The sequence below is a fragment of the Hevea brasiliensis genome, chromosome 9 (assembly GCF_030052815.1).
Source record: "Hevea brasiliensis isolate MT/VB/25A 57/8 chromosome 9, ASM3005281v1, whole genome shotgun sequence".
Classification (NCBI taxonomy): Eukaryota; Viridiplantae; Streptophyta; class Magnoliopsida; order Malpighiales; family Euphorbiaceae; genus Hevea; species Hevea brasiliensis.
Genome location: NC_079501.1, coordinates 42,012,475 through 42,025,077, shown reverse-complemented (window position 1 = coordinate 42,025,077; position 12,603 = coordinate 42,012,475). Strand labels below are relative to the sequence as shown.

The window sequence follows — 12,603 nt, the reverse complement described above, 5'->3', positions numbered from 1 at the left end:
TTATATTTGAAAATGGTACTTCTCTCTTATCACAGTTTTTGTGACACCCCTTACCCGTCTACAGTGTAGCCGAGCAGGATATGCCACTCAGTGTGCCGGAGCACCAATTCATGTTTTAATTACAATTTATCCCTTTTAATTCATTTATTTATAATTTTTGATAAATCTGAATTTTTGTCGAAATTTTTATAGAAAATCCAGTAGAGTGCCGGCTGTAAATTGGAAAAACAGTTCTTCTGAACCTGTTTAAAAACACTTCCAATATAATTTCCAAATCCAAACTCCATTATACACATTTCAAATCAATCTCAAAATCTCAATCTCAAATTACAACATTATTTTCAGAATTCTTTTCTTTTCACTTCATTACTAGAAGCACATTCATAAATATTTCTCAACATAATATACAGAAAATTTCAAGAATATGAAATTTCATATATTTACATCATCAAATAATTTCAAGAGTTTATAGTTACAATCCCAAAACTAATACAAAATACAAATTACAAATTACAAAATGCTACCCAAAATCCTAATGTCCTACCATATGTACTGCAAAGGTGAGGTGACTCTGGACTCCGGATGCAGCTCTGAAGGCTCACCCTGTCTAATGTCTGCTGGGCTCCCCAGCTAGGTCTCCAGTACCTGCGCATGGCAAAAGCAACGCACTAAGCAATTCTACTTAGTGGTGACAATATAAAATAAAATAAAATAAAGATAAGCAGGCAGAATATATGTTTACATTTTTGGGTAGACTTAATTTCTGATATTATTTGCAGTATTATTCGATTTAAATTTGGTAAGATTTATTAACATTGCCCGAGTAACCCATACTAGTCGACTGGACTGGATAAACGGGTAAACTGGCACTGGGTACTAAGTACCTCGAACCATCACACCATCGGTCACATTGTGTCTCCCGGTGTGCAACAGAACAGCTAATAAGCTGTAATAATTATCAATGTTAAAACCTGAGTGTAACAACTCAAATAACATAACCAAAGGCTATTATGTCACAGAATGGCATGGGAATCCATGAAATACAGAATGGCATGAAGCCATATGCAGTACTGCTAACAGAACCCTATTGGCATGCCAACGTATCCAAACCAATCTTGCTAGGTATACTAGGGCATTTTACACTTTTAAGTTTCACAATTTTTGAAATTTAAGTTTTAGTGTTACTATTCCATTCATTAGTCAACAAAAATGTTGACTTTTGCATAGGCAATAGGTACATTGGTTCTAATACTCCCAAAATACCACATTTTGCATTTTAAATTTATTGGTATTGATTGCCAATACCATTTCTAAACTTAATGTTAATTGGACAGAATTTTTAGTTTTCATGCTTTGTTTTTACTGTTCTATTAGTCATTTTTACAGTGGGAATTTGGCAAAATAATCAACATGAAAGTTGTTCCTTATTTTGTCTAGTTGTATTTCCCTTTTTGAATCACTCCATTTGGAGTTTTGTAGCTCTAGTTATGGCCCAAAAACCACAACTAGCCGGATTAAAATTTTGTCCAGAATTTCTGGACTGACCAAATCTATAGTACTTGGAACAATGATTGCAACTCACTTTTTGAATATGTTCTGGTCATAATTTGGATTAGGTTTCTTCATGAAAGTTGTAGCTCTATATTTTAGCTTGTTGCTGGTAAAATTTCAGGTCAATTGGACCTTTCTACACTGAGTTATGGCCAAAAGACTAAACACTGTTTATTTGGTTATTTTGCCCAGGTAGAATGCAGGTCACCCAGATTAGGGCAAACTTTTGGTCAACTTGGTTTGGATAGGTTGGCATGCCAATAGGGTTCTGTTAGCACTACTGCATATGGCTTCATGCCATTCTGTGTTTCATGGCTTCCCATGACATTCTGTGACATAATAGCCTTTGGCTATGTTATTTGAGTTGTTACACTCAGGTTTTAACCTTGATAATTATTACAGCTTATTAGCTGTTCTGTTGCACACCGGGAGATCAAATGTGACCGATAGTGTGATGGTCCGAGGTACTTAGTACTCAGTGCTAGTTTACCCGTTTATCCAGTCCAGTCAACTAATATGGTTTACTCGGGCAATGATAATAAACCTTACTAAATTTTAATCGAATAATATTGCAAATAATATCAGAAATTAAGTATACCCCAAAAAATGTAATCATACATTCTGCATACTTATTTCTATTTTATTTTATTTTATTTTATATTGTCACCACTAAGCAGAATTGCTTAGCGCGTCGCTTTTGGCATGTGCAGGTACTAGAGACCTAGCTGGGGAGCCAAGCAGACATTAGGCAGGGTGAGCCTTCAGAGCTGCATCCGGAGTCCATAGTCACCTCACCTCTGCAGTGCATATGGTAGGACATTAGGGTTTTGGGTAGCATTTTGTATGTTGTATTTTGTATTAGTTTTGGGATTGTAACTATAAACTCTTGAAATTATTTGATGATGTAAATCTATGAAATTTCATATTATTGAAATTTTCTGTATATTATGTTGAGAAATATTTATGAATGTGCTTCCAGTAATGAAGTGAAAAGAAAAAAATTTTGAAAATAATGTTGTGATTTGAGATTGAGATATTGAGATTGATTTGAAATGTGTATAATGGAGTTTGAATTTGGAAATTATATTGGAAGTATTTTTAAACAGGTTCAGAAGAACTGTTTTTCCAATTTACAGCCGGCACTCTGCCAGATTTTCTATAAAAAAATTTAGAAAAATTCAGATTTATCAAAAATTGTAAATAAATGAATTAAAAGGGATAAATTGTAATTAAAATATGAATTGGTGCTCCGGCACACTGAGTTGCATATCCTGCTCGGTTACACTGTAGATGAGTAAGGGGTGTCACCGTTTTTTTTTTTTTCAACCGTCACCTTTAGAGAAGTACCTTGCACAAATCCTAGCTAGCTTTTGGCCTGATAATCGACATGGAATTCATGAAGACCCCTGGTTAGCTTGCTTAACTAAAATAGCAGAGCAATTTTCAAGTTCAACATTTTATTTCCCCCAATTTATGCATCTACATATTATAAAGTGCCCTGATAGATTAAACAAAGTTCTGAAATATGCATGACACTGTTTAAAGTACACATAATTAATCATTTCACCATTAAGTCAAGCTTAAATGATTTATGCTAGAAAAAATTTTTCTATGGTATGGAGAAAAGGGAAAATCCATCATTAAAGTTACTATTACCTTTACTAAAATATCAAAAATTCAATCTAAAATAGAAAAGTCATTTCAAGGACAAAGCACTTCTCTCCGAGAGTTAATATAGAATCATGAATAAAGCTTATGAGAACAAATTTTATTTTTATTTTTATTTATTTATTTTTATTTTATTATTATTATTATTTCTTTTTAAATTAAAGCAACAAATTTCTCCTCCCCCACACTTAAAACTTACATTGTCCCCAATGTAAAGCCCAAATGCAAAAGAAAAGAAGAAAAAAAATGCTAGAAAATAAAATAAAATAGAGGAAAGAAAACAAATCTGATTGTGGCTAACAAGCCACCCATGGTTTGCCTCCCAAGTAGCGCCTTTGTTTATTGTCATTAGCTCGACATGGCAAATCTCCTTAATCCTCATAAATTGGGTTACTCAATTTGAGTTCCTCCACTATATGCTCCTGAAACCCTTCATAAAATGGCTTGAGTCTCTGACCGTTGACTTTGAATACCTTATTAGTTTCTAAAATTTGAATTTCAACTACACCATAAGGAAACACATTAATAACAACAAAGGGTCCAATCTAACGAGAACACAACTTACCAGGCATCAACTTCAATATGGAATTATACAATAAAACATTTTGTCCAACCACAAACTGCTTCCTTAGAATTAGTTTTTCATGGAATGCCTTGGTCTTTTCTTTATAGATCTTAGAGTTCTCATAAGCTTCAAGTCGAATTTCCTCTAATTCCTGCAATTGCAATTTTCTTTCCACACCAACAGTATCCAAATCCAAATTACATTGTCTAACAACCCAATAAGCCTTATGTTCTAACTCCACAGGAAGGTGACACAACTTACCAAATACCAATCCGAAGGGGGACATACCTATTGGTGTCTTATAAGCAGTCCTATAAGCCCAAAATGCATCATCAAGTCTAAGGCTGCAATCTTTTCTATTTGGTTTCACTGTTTTTTCCAAAATAGACTTGATCTCTCTATTAGACACCTCTGCTTGCCCACTTGTTTGAGGATGATAAGCTGTAGATACTCTATGGAAAACACCATATCTCCTCAATAATGCCTCAACAGTTCTATTATAAAAATGTGTGCCCTAGTCACTGATTATACCTCTATGAACTCCAAACCTGCTCAAATGATCTGTTACCAGATTCTTTACTCCTTTCTTATCTTTGATTTGAAGATCAAATTCTTGCAGCATAAGGATCCATCTAATCAACCTTGGTTTTGCTTCCTTCTTTGCCAAGAGATACTTCAACGTTGCATGATCAGAGAAGATAATTATTTTAGAAGCAGACAAATATGACCGAAATTTATCTAAAGCAAAAACTATAGTCAAAAACTCTTTTTCGGTTGTAGAATAATTGCGCTGCGCTAAATTGAGTGTTTTATATGCATAATAAATCACTTGAAATAGCTTCCCAACAAGCTACCATAAAACTGCTCCCACTACATAATTACTCGCATCACACATAATTTCAAATGGTATAATCCAATCAGGAGCCTGGATAATAGGAGGTGATGTCAATGCAGATTTCAATTTGTCAAAAGCCTCCTTGCACTCTTCACTGAACTCAAAAGAAACATCTTTTTGCAAGAGTTTAGACAAAGGCAATGCTATCTTAGAGAAATCCTTAATGAACCTACGATAGAAACCTGTATAACCAAGAAATGAGCATACTTCCCTCACAGTTGTGGGGTAGGGTAAGTTCACAATTAAATCATTTTTAGATTTATCCACCTCAATACCCCTATTAGAGACAACATGACCCAAAACAATCCCCTGTTCCACCATGAAATGACACTTCTCATAATTCAAAACAAGATTTTTCTCAATGCATCTCTCAAGAATAGAAGTTAAATGATGTAAACATGCATCAAATGAATCACCATACACAGTAAAATCACCCATGAACACCTCAATGCAAGTATCAATGTAATATGAAAATATGCTCAGCATGCATCTCTGAAATGTGGCAGGTGCATTACAAAGCCTAAAGGGCATCTTTCTAAAAGCAAAAGTTCCAAAAGTGCAAGTGAAGGTAGTATTCTCTTGATCCTCCGGTGCAATCACAATTTGGTTATATCCAGAAAAGCCATCGAGAAAGCAGAAATAAGACTTACCTACTAACCGCTCAAGCATCTGATTAATGAATGGTAGTGGGAAGTGGTCCTTCCTTGTTGCTGAATTCAGCTTGCGGTAGTCTATGCACATTCACCATCCACTTTGAATCCTTGTTGGAACAAGTTCATTATCTTGATTCGCTACCACAGTGACTCCAGATTTTTTTGGCACTACTTGGACTGGACTTACACATTTGCTGTCTGAAATTGGGTAAATCACTCCTGCATCCAGTAGCTTTAAAATCTCCTTCTTCACAACCTCCATCATCTGTGGGTTTAATCTCCTTTAGGCTTCTCTACTCGATTTAGCCTCATCTTCCAGTAAAATCCTGTGCATGCACACTGATGGACTTATACCTTTGATGTCAACTATTGTCCATCCAATTGCTTCCTTGTGTAGTCTCAGAACCCTAGTCAATCTGTCTTCTTCAATCTTTGTTAAATTACTTGAGATGATAACTGGAAGTGTCTCATTGTCTCCCAAGTAAACATACTTCAAATGCTCAGGTAAAGGCTTGAGTTCAAGGGCTGGTGCCTAATCACCACTTCTAAGTCATCCTCCATACTTAATGACTACAATGCCTACAATGCCGTTACTGCCTCTTGAACCTCTACACTTAATGGTTGATTGGTACCGATTTCTTGAATTTCTTGACTAATCACCACTTCTAAGTCATCCTCCATACTTAACTCAAAAACATCCTGCACAGTTGTATCAACAACATCAATAAAAAAAACAGAATGATCATCAGCAGGATACTTTATGGCATCAAAGATATTAAATTTGACAGTCTCTTCATCAAACTCCATAGTTAAGGGACCATCATCCACATCAATTTTTATCTTGGCAGTTTTTAGGAAAGGTCTTCCAAACAAAATCAAAGCTGACTTTGATGTGGGAATACTTTCTTCCATATCCAAAATATAAAAATCTACAGGAAAAATCAATTCTCCAACCTGCACCAACACATCCTCAACTACTTCTAATGGGTAAGCATTAGAACGATCAGCTAACTGAATAATGACACTGGTTTCTTTCAAAGGACCCAAATTTAAAGTTTGAAAAACTGAATTTGACATAACATTAATAGATGCTCCTAAATCTGCCATTGTACGTTCAAATTTAAAATCACCTATTCTACAGGGAATAGAAAACGAACCTGGATCCTTACACTTAGGGTTAATTTTTGCTGAATTAATGCTGACACATTTTCCCCCACACTGATCTTCTCATTATTCCTCAACTTGTGCTTTGTTGTACATAGTTCCTTAAGAAATTTAGCATACTTAGGAACTTGTTTGATCGCATCAAGTAAAGGTATATTCACCTCTACCTTCGTAAAAGTCTCCAAAATTTCTTTCTCTCATTCTTCTTTCTTATTTTTAGCCAACTTACAGGGGAATGGAGGAAGAACCGAATTATCCATCGTATTCAAGTTAGGTTCAGTATTTACCTCAACTTCAGGAACTTCAGACTCTTTTTTTTCCTTGTTCTTTTTCTCCTTGCTTCCTCTTTTTTATTGGCTCATGTGGAATCTGATTATCAACTTCTTTCCCACTTTGTAACAGTATCGCACTTGCATTTTCTCTAGGATTCATGACTGTTTGTGATGGAAGCTTTCCAGAACCTTGAGCTTCCAGCTTACTCACAGATGAGGCTAACTGACCAATCTGCCTCTCTATAGTTTGAATGCTATTTCTGGTCTCCTGTTGAAACTTTTGGGTATTGTTAGCCAAAGCCTTAACAATTTCATCAAGTGACATACCTTGATTTGAGGGAGGTGGAGGTGGAGGTGGAGGTGGAGGTGGTTGATTCATTTGTGGTCTTTGCTGCTGGTATCGGTTTTGCACTGGTTGATTCCCATAACTCAGATTGGGATGATCTCGCCATCCTGGATTATAAGTATTCGAATAGGGATCATACCTGTGTTGTGGCTGTCCATAATGTCCTACTGCATTAGCATGTTGCATTGATTCATCCTCTTGTAACGCAGGACACATATCAATAGCATGACCCGAACCCGAACAAATTCCACATGCCTTAATAGTTTGCATATTCCCTACAGCCAACTGTCTCACCAAAGAAGTTAAATCAGAAATTTGTTTCTCAAGGTTAGATGTACTTACCTCATTAACCTTCATAGGTGTGTGATCCATTCTCATTCAAAACTATTAAGAATTTGCTACCATGTTAGCAATCAGCCTTCTTGCTTTTTCTTGTGTCTTGTCAACCAAAGCTCCTCCACTAGCAGCGTCTATCATACTGCGGTCCATTGGTATAAGTCCCTCGTAGAAATATTGAATCAACAGCTGCTCACTTGTTTGATGATGGGGACAGCTTGCACACAGCTTCTTAAATCTCTCCCAGTACTCATACAAGCTCTCTCCATTATACTGCCTAAAGCCACAAATTTCTTTTCTAATGTTGGCAGCATGGGAAGCAGGAAAATACTTCTCCAGAAATATCTGCTTCATCCCATTCCATGAGTTGACAGATCCGGAAGGAAGGTAATACAACCAATCCTTATCTGATCCCTCCAGTGAGAAGGGAAAAGCTCAAAGCTTGATTTCATCCTCTGAAACTCCTTGAGGTTTCATGCTGGAACACACAACATGAAATTCCTTTAAATGAATATGTGGATCCTGTCACACCTTACCCCTCTGTAAGGCATAACATGATCCCGTAGAATACTTAATGAACTACCGAATTTCACCTACTGATAACTCATTAAGTACCCTACAAGGGATTTTAAAACGATTTTCTTACATTTTGGAAGTGGTGAGCATTTTAGTGAGAATTAAAAACCATTTATTCAAAGCTTAAATACTAGTAAAAATTTTTGTCCATTTTATTTTTGCCGCAAATTTTATAAAAATTTTGACAGAGTTCCCTCTATATTTTGAGAAACCAGTTCTTCAAAGACCTGTAAAAAGCACTTCCAAAAATATTTCACAACTCCCAACCTTCAATAACTCAATCATCTCAATTCAATGCACTTCAAAATAATTTCACAATACAAATCAAGTTTTCTCATCTCAAAATATTTAATATTTCCATTCACCAAGCATAAAGCAGAAAATCCATATGTACAAATTTTAAATTTACAGAAGAGAATCCAAAATAATATTATTACAATTTATTTACAACTGCTCAACTACATTGATACATACAACATTTTTATATTTACATCAAGATTATCTACAAGGGTATAAAATAATACCCGTACAAAAGATCAATGTAATCCTCGATTTAATCGCAGCTCACTCTGCTGTTTTTCCCTTGCTCTTATCTGCGATAGCAAAATAAGCTATCACTGAGTATAAAAGTACTCAGTGGTGCACAATAAAAATTTAAAATGCAATAAATAAATCATTCATTGCCAAACACAATTCAAATGTTTCTCAATCACATTTCAATAATGATCAAAGTTCATAATAACACCATTTTGTCAAATAATCCATTAAACACAGTTAGTCAAACAATTTCATAAACACAGTGTTGCCAAAGTCATACACAACTTAAGCCATGACACAAAATTTCCGATCAATGCCGCGTTGTACACCATGACAAAGCAATCTACAACCCCATTAATCGAAATCAATGAGGGAGGTGGCTAGCTAGCTAATGAGTACTCATCCGATCTACAACCTCAACTGGCAAGCCAGAGAGGGAGGAAAATAAACGATCTCAACCCCATAAATGGAGGAGGAATAATAAGTAACTGTTATGCTAAGTGTGAATCAAAAATCCATTTCAAACATTTCATTCAAATATTGCATACAAAAATCAAATCAATTTCCAAAGTTACAATTTGATCACAAGGTGGCAACACAGAAGTTCATAAATTCATAATGCGTGCTAAATCAATTTTTCAAGGGTAAAATGCTTAAATAGGGTTTATTGTGCACAAACCTCAAACGAGTCGTCCCTTAGCCTCGACTCGGTTCCTCGGGTTCCTTCCCGATATTCTTTTCAACTGAAACACACAATTTTATAATGTTTCAGTACTAGAACTTAACATAAATCCAAAATAAATTTAGCTTCACAATTACCTAGCTCTAACGTGCTAAATTCGACGTTCTTTAAATTTTGTGTTTCGGGTTACTATTCACTGCACTATTCAATTCAAATAGTTGACTTTCTAAGGCTTAATAGGTATGGGAACTCCAACTTCACCCACATACCACATTTTGGTCATTAAACTTGTTGGTTTTGGTCATTTTCTCAAAGCTTAAGTCATTTTGGCAAAATTGCCAATTTTCGGTTTTGGTGCTCCGAAGTTGCACTGTTCCATTGGTCAATCTACTGTTGGAATTTGGCAAAACTTCCTTCATAGAAAGTGTTCCTTATTGTCTTAAGTGTATTATCATTTTTGGATCACACCAATCGGAGTTTTTTAGCTCAAGTTATGGCCAAAATACAATTACTGTTCACGTGCACTGTTCATGCTGAGATTTTGGTTCTGGTAGATTTTTGGTCCAAATATGTTTAGTAATTTGATCAAGTTAAGTTCATAATTTGGTCTAACTTTCTTCATATGAAATGTTCTACTATGTCTTAGGTTTCCATCGGTTCAAGAATCACCTAAATCAGAGTTTCCTAAAGAGAGTTATAGCCCTTCAAACATTACTGCTCAATGTAGTAATAACAAGCTTTAGTAGAGTTTTTATAGGATTTATGAAGGTTGAGTAAGGAAAATTAAGCTTAGTGTAAGCTTAATGGAAGAAAATTCCATGGAGGATATGTGGTGATGGTGAGGCGGCAACCAAGGGAGGAGAAGAAGAGATTTTCTATTTTTCTTTTCTTTTGTTTGCTTTTATTTATTTTGCTATGGAAGACCATTAAAAATCTAATTTAATAAATAATTTAATTAATTTGTTTATGACATCATGCATGATGTCATCACTTTTGACTTTTCCATCTTCTTTCTTTTTTTTTCTATTTATTTTTTTCTATTAGTTCTTTAATTTAATTTTCGATTCCGAAATTTTATTTTCTCCGATTTTGTTTGACAGTTAGGTCAGAAGTCAGCTCTCGGGGTCAATTGACCAAATTGCCATTCGCCGGTTCATCCCGGTTTGTAAATAATTCCATATTTCTTCCGACTCCCTGACCTAATTATTTGACTGGCTTAACAGTTCTTTTTCGTGATTTTCTCTTTTCCACTGTGTTTATAATGGTCCTAAGGACCACAGCGTCATATTTTACGGTTTGAAATTTGAGTTTAAAATGACTTTGCAGTCGTTCCCGAGGAGGTCACCCATCGCTGTGACTCTCGGCTCGTTTAACTTTTTATGTTCTGTTTTTCTTATTTATACTTAACTAATTGAACATTACTAATTATTTGTGTTTATGGCTTTTCTAGTTGTCATAAGTATGGTTCTAATCCCCTTAATTGTTCGGACCGACACCGGTCATCGGAACAGTGAAATATACCAGGCTATGCAAACGGGTGTTACAATTCTCCCCCCCTTAATATAAATTTCGTCTCGAAATTTTACCTGGTATCAATCTTTGAACAGCTGTGGGTGTTGTCTCCTCATGTCCTCCTCTCGTTCCCAAGTAGCTTCTTGGCCCGAATGATGGTTCCATAGCACTTTTACTAATGGTATCTGCTTCTTCCATAGCTACTTCACCTCATAGACCAGAATCTTTATGGGTTCTTCTTCATATGTGAGGTCTGGATTTACTTGAATTTCCTCTACTAGTAGTACATGAGATGGGTCTGATCGATACCTCCTCAACATAGACACATGGAAGACATTATGTATCTTTTCCAACTCTGGAGGTAGTGCCAAACGATATGCCAAAGGACCCACTCTTTCTAATACCTCATATGGCTCGATAAAACGAGGACTTAGTTTCCCCTTCCTGCCGAATCTCATAATCCTCTTCCAAGGAGAAACCTTGAGGAAAACTTTCTCACCCACTGCATACTGAATATCCCTTCTTTTCAAATCAATATACGACTTCTGACGGTTTGATGCAGCTTTAAGTCGATCTCTGATTACCCTAATTTTCTCTTCTGTCTGTTGAATAATTTCGGGTCCAATCATTTTTCTTTCACCCACGTCATCCCAACACAACGGGGATCTACATTTGCTGCCATACAAAGCTTCATATGGAGGCATCCCAATGCTTGATTGATAGCTGTTGTTATAAGCAAACTCAATCAAAGGCAAGTGTGTATCCCAACTACCCTTAAACTCAATCACACAAGCCCGTAGCATATCCTCCAAGATCTGAATTACCCTCTCAGACTGGCCATGCATGCGTGGGTGGAATGCGATCTTGAAGTTCAATCTAGTTCCTAGGGCTCTCTGAAGACTACCCCAGAATCTAGAAGTGAACCTAGGGTCTCTGTCTGACACAATGGATACTGGCACTCCATGCAGTCTCACAATCTCATCAATGTACAACTTGGCCAATCTGTCCAAACTGTAGTCCATTCAGACTGGCAGAAAATGAGCAGACTTAGTCAGTCTGTTAACAATGACCCATACTGCATCATGACTCTTCTGTGTTCTCGAAAGTCCCATTACAAAATCCATAGTTATTCTCTCCCATTTCCATTCTGGCATGGTAGTGGATGTAACAACCCAGTGGGTACTTAATGCTCTGCCTTTACTTGCTGACAAGTTAGGCATTTGGATACAAACTCTGCCACGTCTCTTTTTAAACCCATCCACCAGTAATGCTCCTTTAAGCCTTCTATACATTTTTGTACCACCAGGGTGCATGGCAAAAGGAGACTCATGTGCTTCCTTCAAAATGATCTGCCTCAAATCAACATCATTAGGAACACATATTCTACCCTGGTGTAGCAATAGACCATCATCTCTAATTGAGAACTCTGGTTTCTTACCCTGCTGGACTTCTTCCATCAGCTTCTGATACTTCTTATCATTCTGAGCAGCCATTCTAATCCGATCAAACAAGTCATCAATGCGGGGTAATGGATATCTGTTCTTTATTGTCACCTTATTCAACTGTCGATAGTCAATACATTGTCACACCTTACCCCTCTGTAAGGCATAACATGATCCCATAGTATACCTAATGAATTACCAACTCCGTCTACTAATAATCCATTAAATACACTACAAGGGATTTTAAAAACTTTTCTTACTTCTTTTACAGTGGTGAGCACTATTTACAGGCGTTAAAAACTTTTGTGAACTGAAGTGAAACAGCTAACTCATTTAGATTATTTGGAATTTCTGTAAAAATTTTGGCAGAGTGCCATCTGTATTTTGGATAAAACAGTTCTTCA

General features: G+C 36.1%; 1 non-coding gene across 1 annotated transcript; it reads left to right on the top strand.

Moving 5' to 3' along the window:
- The first annotated feature begins 7,649 nt into the window (after positions 1 to 7,649).
- On the top strand, positions 7,650 to 7,756 carry LOC131183520 (small nucleolar RNA R71). Its single transcript, XR_009151570.1, has one exon. It is a non-coding gene; the product is annotated as a small nucleolar RNA R71 (small nucleolar RNA).
- Positions 7,757 to 12,603: the final 4,847 nt, after the last annotated feature.